The sequence below is a fragment of the Spinacia oleracea genome, chromosome 5, assembly GCF_020520425.1.
Source record: "Spinacia oleracea cultivar Varoflay chromosome 5, BTI_SOV_V1, whole genome shotgun sequence".
Taxonomy (NCBI): Eukaryota; Viridiplantae; Streptophyta; class Magnoliopsida; order Caryophyllales; family Amaranthaceae; genus Spinacia; species Spinacia oleracea.
Genome location: NC_079491.1, coordinates 100,106,827 through 100,117,722, shown reverse-complemented (window position 1 = coordinate 100,117,722; position 10,896 = coordinate 100,106,827).

The window sequence follows — 10,896 nt, the reverse complement described above, 5'->3', positions numbered from 1 at the left end:
ACTTTATTATGTTCGAAGAGGTCTTTGAAAATCTTTTGAAATCCGAGTCCTACTGTGTACAATCCGAGGTGTCCTAAGTAAGTTGACTTATAGAAGGGTTCGTACAGGATTATATGAGTGAATCAAAATACTGTTACGATTTTTGGAATGCTGTCTAAGGATTTGCTGGAAGCCAGGGTGCAGGCGTCAAGATACACTTGTGCCCGCTTGGCATTTGCTTTAGGCTTTTAGGGCCATCTTTTCCTGAATTGCGGGAATATAAACCGTTTTCAAATTGACTTAGATTTACTTGGTGTATGTCTGTACAAAAGGTCAAGGTATACTTAGTTCTTTTCCTAGCTCTTTCATTTCAATTTTTTAGCCCCCAATTGCTATTATGTCTTCCCATTAATGATGTTTTTAGATTTCGATTTTATATGCCCGTGTCATATGTCTGAGTAGGGTGAGCCTTGGTTAAGTGCCAAGTCCTATTGACAATGTCTTATTTTTTCCAAAGGGGATTAGCAAGCATTTGAATTACCATGAACGGGTGCCCTGAGTTCGAGGGAACGATGGGGTGATGCCGTAGAACAATCCTCTTTATTGCAAGCTTACTGCCTTTACTACTTGTCGGCGACTATGACTGTGTCTAGGGGTGAAAGAAGGTCTTTAAGCGAACGACTATGTCTAGTGGTGAAAGAAGGTCTTTAAGTGAGTTAGTTCGCTTTCGGTCAGGTCGAGTACTTTAGAGGTCATGGACGCTTGCGCTAGCCCCCATTCAATTGAGGCAAAGCGGTCTTTTGAGTCTTGGCTAAGTGCCTAGGAGTGTGAGTGCTCCTTCTGGCAAGGGTATGTGCCCTTATTATTTTTCGATGTGTGCTCGTTTTGGCATCTTGACGACTTGGATTCTTTCTTTGACTTAAATTTTTCTTCCGACTTGGATTGCAAGTAACTAAATTTCAATAAGGGACTCCATTTCTTATTCTTGTTATTCTATAGGCTTTAACGTTTTTACAAATTGGTTGGACCGAATCATGGATTGCCTACGTATCCGCCTTAAATAGATTTAATATGGAATCAGGTCTTGCGTAGTTCTTAGCCTAGAAAATGGTTTCTTAGAATGCCGAATTCGATAACTATGTTCTGAGATGGAAACATATTATTTGAAACGGTAGAATAAGTGAAGTTTATTATTATTTTAATCTGCCGCCTTGCCGTAAGCCAAAAATTTGTTTTATATTTTTAAGTACATGTATTTGCACAAAAATCTTTTCATGTGTTTTTTTGGTACGTATATCTGGATACGTGTTGTACCCCTCCAAGTGTTCGTTGTTTTTCCGTGTATGTGCGGATAAAATGACGAGCACTTCTGGACAAATTTTAGCAAGCAGAGAGATTCAGCGCCCAGGCTGGGGCGCTAAAGATTTCGGCGCCCAGCTGTGGGCGCTGAAAATGATTTCTGGCGGATCTTTTTTGGTGCGCTAAATGCTCCTTTTTTTTTAGACTAACTTTAGAGGCGCTTTGCAAAGTTCCTTTTTTTTATTATTTATTACTTTTTTGTACTTTTCATTTGTTTTCCTTTTTTATTCGTGACTCAAGATGGTTTGAACGATGGGTTGAATGAGATAGGATAATTTGTATAGGTATTGGTCAAGCATGAGGATTACATCCGCTAGGACTCACAATTTTGCCTCAAGCTAGGGTCATGAGTTTACATCAACCAAGGCCAATGAGTAGCATGGGGACGGCTCAAGGGTATATCAACAGGATGTATCCAAACATGTTATATGGTCATTATGCTAATGGTGGTGTAAGAGCAGGTTTTTGAAATAATGGTATGACGCACGTGTCAATGGCCGTACGTAGTTTGCGGTTGATAACAAGTTCAAAAACAAGAGTTGGGGTAATGGTTTCTTGGGTTATGGCAATGAGAACATGGATGGGTTAAATGAGCTGAACAGGGGCCCCAGAGCGAAGGCGTCTAAGAACATAAGGATTAGAAAGGGTAGACATCGTAGAACTTTATGATTTGGATTGGTTGACTCAATTCTTTTCCTTGTTTACTTGGGTAAATTTTGCACTTTGGGAGGTACGGGCTAGGTACTTCATGGCTCTTTTCGCTTCCCTTTTCTCTTTCTCTTTTTTTCTTTTTGCTTGGGATTTCTCCCCAACATAAATCCTTCAATCAATTTTTTGTTTGGGCTAAAAGGTAGATGGTTGTGGTCTTTGAGTCACGGAGCGAGACTGAGTAAGCCTCGTTTGGTAAGCCTATAGTGGACCTTTAATTTTAGTAGGCCTAGGGTGGACCTTTAATTTTAGTTGGCCTAGGGTGGACCTTTAATTTTAGTTGGCCTAGGGTGGACCTTTAATTTGTCTTACTTTGCAAGCGTATTTAGTGGTTTCTTAAAATGTGCAAATAGCGTAGATTCAAAATGTTGTTTTTACCTTATTGAAATTTAACGAAAGAATTACATCGAAAATAATTTTTTTTGCTTCTTTTCAGATTCCAGTTTCTGGGATTTAATTGAAAGTTGTGATTTAGACTCGAACTTTCGTTAATTTTTCTGATTATAACCCGTGTATGAATACAAGGAGGTGGCCTAGACTCAAAATAATGACGTGGCGTAAGCCTATAATACTTGACCAAGCGACTCTCAGACTTAGGCTAATTGGACCATAACTTTCGTCGGTTGACACTTTAGATTTTAACCCTTGGGTGTTCATTTGTCATGCGCCGTTTTGCTTAATGTTGGCAAGGTAGTTAGTTGGGGAGATCAAATTTTTATTTTTGCAAGACTAGAATCATTAGTGCGGCTTCTCTCTTAGTGTGTATTGCTTTACCCCAATGGTAGCCTTATGGCATGCCGATTTGGGTATTTTCATGGTTCGTCATGTTGTATTCATGGAAAATCTTTTAGTCCGTACTTAGGAGCACTTCAAGGAGCGAGTGGCTCGAGAGGACTATGATAGTCGTGACCCAATGTGATTATAAGCCTTGAGGCCATTAATTTTTTCTTTGCCAATGGTATTGACACCTTAGGTTCACTTTGGGGGTTGTGCGACTATGGGAGAATGATTTTCAGAATGTGACCGTTTCCATTTTGCAAGTACTATAATATATTCTTTTTATTGGTGAGAGAGAGTGTTGAGGCCGTGGATCCTTAGCAAGGGATGACAATTAGTATGGGTGCTTATTGATTTAAATGTTAGGAAGGGAGACTCAATATGGTTTAACCTTTTAACTTGCAGAACGACACCAAGCATTAGGACCGATTCTATGGATAAGACAACTAAGACTTAGGATTTAGATTGTACTTTGGCATAACCTAGTCTAGACTCGGGTTTACTTATTTTTCATTTGAACATTATTTTTGAATATTTTGCCCATGTGACATTCAAGTTTATTTTGATTAGCATGCTCGGTTTTGGAGCCGAACATTATCGTCATAGGAGCCCTAACAACGACACAAAGAGTTATTTTATCTTTTTACAAGTCGCTTTTAGAATCGAGTGCCTTTTCATACGCCCTTGCAGCAATTTTTACGAAAGGTTTTTTATGCTACGTGTTTTTTTTGCGCGGGCACCGAGGCTGCTGTGCCTGACCAAAAGGCCAGGCAGCAACTTCAACGCCCAGCTGAGGGCGTTAGAAATAATGGCGCCCAGCCAGGGGGGTTGAAAATGCGTCCCTAGCTGGTTTTCGTTTTCTGCTTACGTATATTTTTTGTTCATGCGACTTCGATTTTGCGTGCTTGCCTAATAACGTCCTTTGCGCGTCGTGCAGCGTTTGTGGGATTCGTTACAGGCCATCCCGAACGTCGCTTATTTTTGTGGCGATCGTTCGGGTTAGCGGAACACGTATCTTGGTATAACTCTTTGGCCAATTGGTTTATGAATGTTCGGGCAATTTTTAAGGTCGTTGGTTTTCTAGGATAGTTTGTCACACACAATCACATATTTCGCTACACATAACTAAAATTCATCATGAGGCGATAATAACATGTCATGTAGTTTATGATAGGCTTCTATGGGTAGTTATTTGCGCCTGGTTTGGTACCGCTTCTATCGTAGATCCAACACATGCCCTGGTCGAGGTTGTCTTCAACAGACGAATTTCGCCCAAGAGGCCAACCCGCAAGTGCAAGCCAAGGGGGCATGCAGGCGAGAGGGACCTAGTGGGCGAGCGATTGGGTTTGGGACGGGTGTACTACTAGCAAAAGTGCCGAGTGGACAACATTCGAAGCGTATGCACCCCCCCGATTGGCGATGGGTATCCTTAGTCCAAACTCCCTGAGGGAGCCAAGATTCATTATGCGTTTCTGCCCGTTCACATTAATATGCTGATTTTCAAGTCGTCCCAACTTGATGGGGAAATAAACGCGGGGTAGGATCGTTTCACCCTTCGGCTATTTTGATTACCTACAAGCACGAGTATTTCCTTCACTATCCCCAGTGGAGTCGTCACTGTGAAGGGGTCGAAAAAGCACGAGGCTAATGCGTGACCTCGTCCCTCGTGGGTGTGACGATTCTTTTTATTCAATCAAGTGTAATTGGATTTCCTGTGAGTTTACACCCAATTGACTAGTAATATAGGAGTCGCCATTCAGTTTTTAACGACAATGAGAAAAACTGATAAAACCCGATTATCGTGACATAAAGGGAGTGCAATTATGTTTGACCACGACGGCCGTAGGTTCCCTTGTGATCCCTGGTGTGGGGATCTCTCAACATACACCCGCAAGGTAGAGATTGAGGGTTCGGGGGACTGTAACTACCGAGAGGAGTACTCGCTCGTCGATAACTCCAGAGGCAGGATTTCCTTACTAGCTCAGCATAAATAATTGAAGGGACATGCGTTAACTATTAAACTAATCTGAGTTCATTTTAGCAATATGCAACATATAATACTAGATCGATCGCGATTATCTGATTTAAATAGCATTAAGGGACCTAGCATGATAGTCCGATTTCCCAAAAATATTATATTTGTTAGGCGTGATCGAACAATCAGATTTTAGTTAGTTTAACAGTTCATAAAAGGGCGAGGAAAGCAATTAAACCATGGAAAAGGGACACATTACGATGCACCCTTGAGAGGTGCGTCACGGTTCTCAGAAAACTAACCACTTTGACTTTGCTATTTCTCCTTTTATTTAACGAATCTCAAATTATGGGACAGGATACGTTCTGTTCGATTTATGGATCGATTGCGACAGAACGCGTGATCAGTTTTGCAGCGTGAGGCTTAGGCTTAGGGGTTTAGAGTCAATACTCAGAATAATAATTGTGTGTTGTTGTGTCCTTTTCACGTCGGTTTTAAGGCCCTATTTATAGAAAAGAGTTCGTGGAAAGATAGAATTTGTAGAACTCTAACCCACGAGGAATTAGGAAAAAACACGTACCAGGTATTTTCAGCGCCCAGTGCTGGGCGTCAAAGATTTCGGCGCCCAGCTCTGGGCGTTGAAAATAGGACCCATGCAATTTCAGCGCCCAGGGCTGGGCGTTGAAATTGATGTTTGGGCTGTTTTCTTAGTCAGATTCGGATTCCTAAAATCCAGAGTATTTGGGATTTAATTGAGTCTTTTAGTGCGTATTAATTTTATGACGGAATGTGTTTGGGCCCGTTACGAACTCTAGGCTCGTTAGGATTTCAATCAATACGTGACTCTTACTTTCGAATCGTATTAGGAATAGGATTCTCTCGCAATTTCTATCTCATTTAGGATTTATGTTGGAGTGCAACACCTAATTCTGACAGGTTTCTATCTTTTATGACTTGCCACTTTTAACAACTACCCATTACGGCAGTTACTATTTTAAGCAGGTTTCCATAAATAGCAGGTTTCTATAAATAGCAGGTTTTGGGTGAAATGAAAAGGGGTGATCGAGATTCGTTATTTTATAGGAGATGCGTTGTCAAGTGGAGATTTACGTTTTCATCATCGAACCTTCCCTTTCGGGAATGGGGACAAAAGTAGGTGTCTACAGGGGTTACTAATAGCACTTTTCTACTAGTGCTTGGAATATTGAACTAGGACTATTTTAGGGGGATTTCAACCCATTTAAAATTTGGAAATTTGACTTGTATTATTTCAAGGGATTTTCAACCCATTGGAAATATTTTAGGAGATTGGACCTGTATTATTTCAGGGGAGTTTCAACCCGATTGAAAAGGAATTGATTTTGTATTATTTCAAGGGAATTTCAACCCGTCAATATTTTAGGGGAATTTCAACCCGTTGGATTTTGGAATATTTTAGGGGAATTTCAACCTGGAGTAGAATTTGGACTATTTTAGGGGAGTTTCAACCCGTTGGATTTCGAATTATTTTAGGGGAGTTTCAACCCGAAGTAGAATTTGGAATATTTTAGGGAGTTTCAACCCGTTGATAGAATGTGGAACTTGAATTTGTATTATTTCTGGGGATTTTCAACCCGTTGGACAATTGGACTTGTACTATTTCAGGGGATTTTCAACCCATTGGACAATTGGACTTGTACTATTTCAAGGGATTTTCAACCCATTGGAAGTATTTGGAATTTTGTATTATTTCAAGGGATTTTCAACCCATTGGAAGTATTTTGAATTTTGTATGTGGAAGCAATGGAAGACAAGGATTTTTTGTAGCTTGAAGATGTATTTGAAATTTGAATTCGATTCAGAGTTTGAATTTGGAAAAGGAAAAGAAGCCTTTTTTGTATAGAGTATGAGGCTTTGAGTTTTGAAAATCCCGACAATATGCCGCCATGGATTTGAGACATTAAATTTGGAATTTTGAAAGTCCGGCATCATGCCGCCGTGGACTTGGAATTTTGAAATGTTTGGTCATAGAATTTTGAATTTGAAATTGAATGAGGAAAATCCGGCACTACGCCATCATGGATTTGGAATTGAAAAGTTTCGAATAAGGGACTTGAGATTTGGAAGATTGGATTTAGAACTTCGAACTCCAGGTTTGAAATATAGAATGGAAAAGTCAGCATTATGCCGGCATGGATTTGGAATTGAAATTTTGAATATGGGACTTGAAGTTCGAAAGATTGAACTTAGGAATTTGGTCTTGAAGCTTGAATTGAAAAGTTGGCATTACGCCGGCATGAGTTTGGGTACTTGAATTTGAGGTTTAAGATTGGAATTGGAAACTTGAATTTGAGGTTCGAAAGATGGAATTTAAAGATTTGAATGCTTGAACTAGAAAATCCGGCATGACGCCGTTGGACTTGAATTTTGAACTTGAAATTTGGACTAGAAAATCCGGAATTGCCGTTGGATTGAATTTTGAAACTCGAAATTTGGACTAGAAAATCCGGCATTATGACGCCGTTGGACTTGAATTTTGAACTTGAAATTTGGACTAGAAAATCCGGCATTATGACGCCGTTGGATTGAATTTTGAAACTCGGAATTTGGACTAGAAAATTCGGCATTATGACGCCGTTGGATTGAATTTTGAATTTGAAACTCGAAGTTTGGACTAGAAAATCCGGCATTATGACGCCGTTGGATTGAATTTGAATTTGGCATTTTGTGCGTGAGGCGTGTTTGAGGGTTTTGAATCAAATGGAGTTGCACTCCTAAAAGACTTTAAATCGGCGATTTTAGATGCATGAGGCTTGGATGATGCTCCTAGGGGTTTGGTTTCCTAGTTGGAGGCTAATGGGTTTTGGCAAAGCTATAACTAAGGTTAGCCATTCACGCGTGCAAAGACGCCCACACAATGCACAAGTAGCACGTTGTCACACTAATCGTGGATATGAATGCGACATGCAAAGTTCTCAACCTAAGTGGTCGGCTTTGGGTGTCAAAAGGTACTCGACTAAGAGGCGGATCCGGCGACAACTTGCACATCCACCTAAGGGACGTGTGTGTCGGCAGACGACCTCCATACTTGACATCGGGAATGTCAAGCAAATGCCAAGTTTCGGTAGGCACGGAAATGGTCACACACTTTGGTAGGGAACCGTATGGAGAGTCACCATTTCGTTACCCCCGGGGCTAGCCCGAATGTAGAACACATCCGTTTGGGCAAGGTAGAAATTCGTTTTGCACAAATATGGTTTTCGAAAAATGCATGAAATGCCTAGAAATTGAAAATTGAAATCGCACTTGAATATTGTATTTGAAAAGCTCGTTTTTCGACATTCGTTCTCAAGGTTTGGGTGCGTCCTTCAAAATTCAAAGACAGACTGACTCCCACTTGAAAACTTGAGCAAACGTGGGCAGCAAGCCACTGTGAGCCACTGTGCTGGATGCAGCCAGTGGCGTTTGGCGCAGGGGCCTGCGCCTGGCGCCAGTGCTGGCATTCAGAACTTAAGCAGATCAGTGGCTTGATGCTCAAGGTCTGCTCGTATTTTCGAAGTTGAAATCAGGAACTCCCCAGTGGAGTAGCCAGAATTGTAAGGGGGGTTTTTTGTACGTTGGTTTCCCTTCCTACGGGGCGGTTTTTTGGAACTTTTGTATCTTTGTATTTTGAAGGAGTCGCCACCAAACATTATTTAGGGTCTCGTTTGGAAAGACCAAAAAATGACTCTATTAGGATAAGGCATTGAATCTTAGAAACGGATGGGTGAGATCCGGGCAAGGGAACGAGATGCTTATTCCGCGAGCTTTAAAAATAATTCAAATGCGTGGCTCAACGTTTTCGAAAATACCCTAGTTTAGACTATGTGGTTTTGAATTTAGAACAAATAGAATTTCTACTGTGTATTGTGGTCACTTTGCTTTAAAGTTAATTTAAGGGAACCTAAGATCGGTTTGTCCAAGAAATTATCTTTGTTAAGCGTGGTGTAACCTTGTATTTTGTTGTATTTAGCATGTTAGGTGATGAAAGCAATAAACAAGTAAAGCAACATCACAATGGAAAATAGGTGCAAAATTAGTAAAGTACAAGACCACCTAGAAATGGACTAGGAGGTAAAACCACATTGCCTAGAAGGACTAGGCAAGTAAAGTTGCGGAATTAAAATTGCATAATTGAAAGTCAGAATTGAAATTGCATAATTGAAAGTGCGGAATTGAAATTGCATAATTGAAAGTGCGATATTGAGCTTGAATCTTAGCACATGAGATCCGAACGCCAAGCGACTCCTTAAAAATAAGTGCGCCCGACACGGATTCAAAGCACAAATCTCTACTTTAGGTCAAGTTGCTCGACCAAAAGTGTCTTAGATTTTGAACATAGAACTTGAACTTGAAAAGTTTGAATCTTGAAGTATTGGACTTGAAATATTGAACTCGAAATGTTGAACTTTGAAATATTGAACTTGAACTTGAAATATTGAACTTGAACTTGAAACATTGAACTTAAGAGTCTTGAATCTCAAAGCTTGGACCTTTTAATGTTGAAAAGGTTTGATCTTTGATGTGCTCTTATTTTGAAATGATCCTAGTTTAGGGAAGTGATTGCAAACAACCCAAAACATTATGGGATCTTGAAACTTGAACTTGAAATTTGAAAAGTAGAGTCTTGAATCTCATAGATTAAACCTTTAAACATTAGAAAGGCATCATCTTTGATTACTCCATGTTTCGAAGGTGATTCTAGTTCAAAGAAGTGATTACAAACAACTTTGAACATCATTGAATCTTGAAAGTTTGCATTTTTGTATCACATAAAGTTTGGATTTTGTAAGTGACACTTTTATGATTAAAAATGCCAACTTACTAATCATTTTTGAGAGAGAAAATCAAAGAAACATGATTGATTAGGGTTGGGATTCGGAATTACCTAGTTAGGTTTAGGCAAGAATTCCTTTTAGAGCTCTCAATTGATTAGAACTTGGAAATTGTATGTGATTTTGGAGGATTTTTATATTTTGATTTGAATGGCAATTTTTGTATTACGACGTTGTGTTTTAATTTTTGCCTCCCCATAATGCTCAGAATTAGGGGTTTAAATAGGAGAAGCTGCTGCTAAACGCCAGCTCACGCCAGCGTCCAGCGCAGCTGCCAGCGCCAGGCGCTGCTGACGTGGCGCAGAAGCTGCCAAACATGGACGAAAGATGTCGTCCTTGTTTTGGCTTGTAATGGTGTACCTTTGTACGAATTTTACGAAGTTGGCACATAGTGTTTTCTTGATGATTAAGGCTTAGTTTGCGTCTAAAAACTAGCCGTTTCAGGTTTTTGAATTCGATTTTACGGGACGAGGCCCGGCTTGCTCGGTTTTGTGGGTCGGCGCCCGAATTTGGATTCCTTAGTGTCATTTCGACTGGAAAAGGCCTTGTAACACTAATGGGATAGTCCATTGGGTGAGATTGTACTTGGATTTTGAAATTCATTTTTGGAAATTGTATTTGGTACCGAGTTCCGAAATGGGAACGGCCGCAGGGATTGGATTTTGGCTCTTGGATTTTGGAAATGTTCTTAGCAATTGGGATTTCTGCACTTTTAACACGTTAAGTAGTAATTCGCAAAATCACTAAATACAAAGGTAGTAATTGATAAAATTTTCTTTATTGGATAACCATTGTAGGAAGTCAGTAGCTCAACTCTCTGTAGTCTCGTTCACCGGGCCTTAAATCTGGTTAAATTTGGGTTTATGATACTGTGGCCCATAGGCTATAGGGTTACGCTTAGACCTGTCAAACGGGTCGGTCGGTTCGGGTTGTAAAAAAAATTCGGGTTCGGGTTAAATTGGGTCGGTCAATTTCGGGTTCAGGTTTACAAATGCTTGTTCGGGTGCCATAACTTTCGTGTTCGGGTCGACCCAACGGGTTGAGAGATTTTAAAACGCGTATTAAATTTTCATCAATTTAGGTAATAAATATACAAAATACGGGAAAAAATCAAAAAAATCATATATTTAGTCAAATTCAACAATAAAATGACGTATAATCCAAACTAAAATCATATTACACCCATCAATTGAAAAAACAACGTGTTTAATGTGCTTAAATTTCCTCATAATCTCATTTATTACT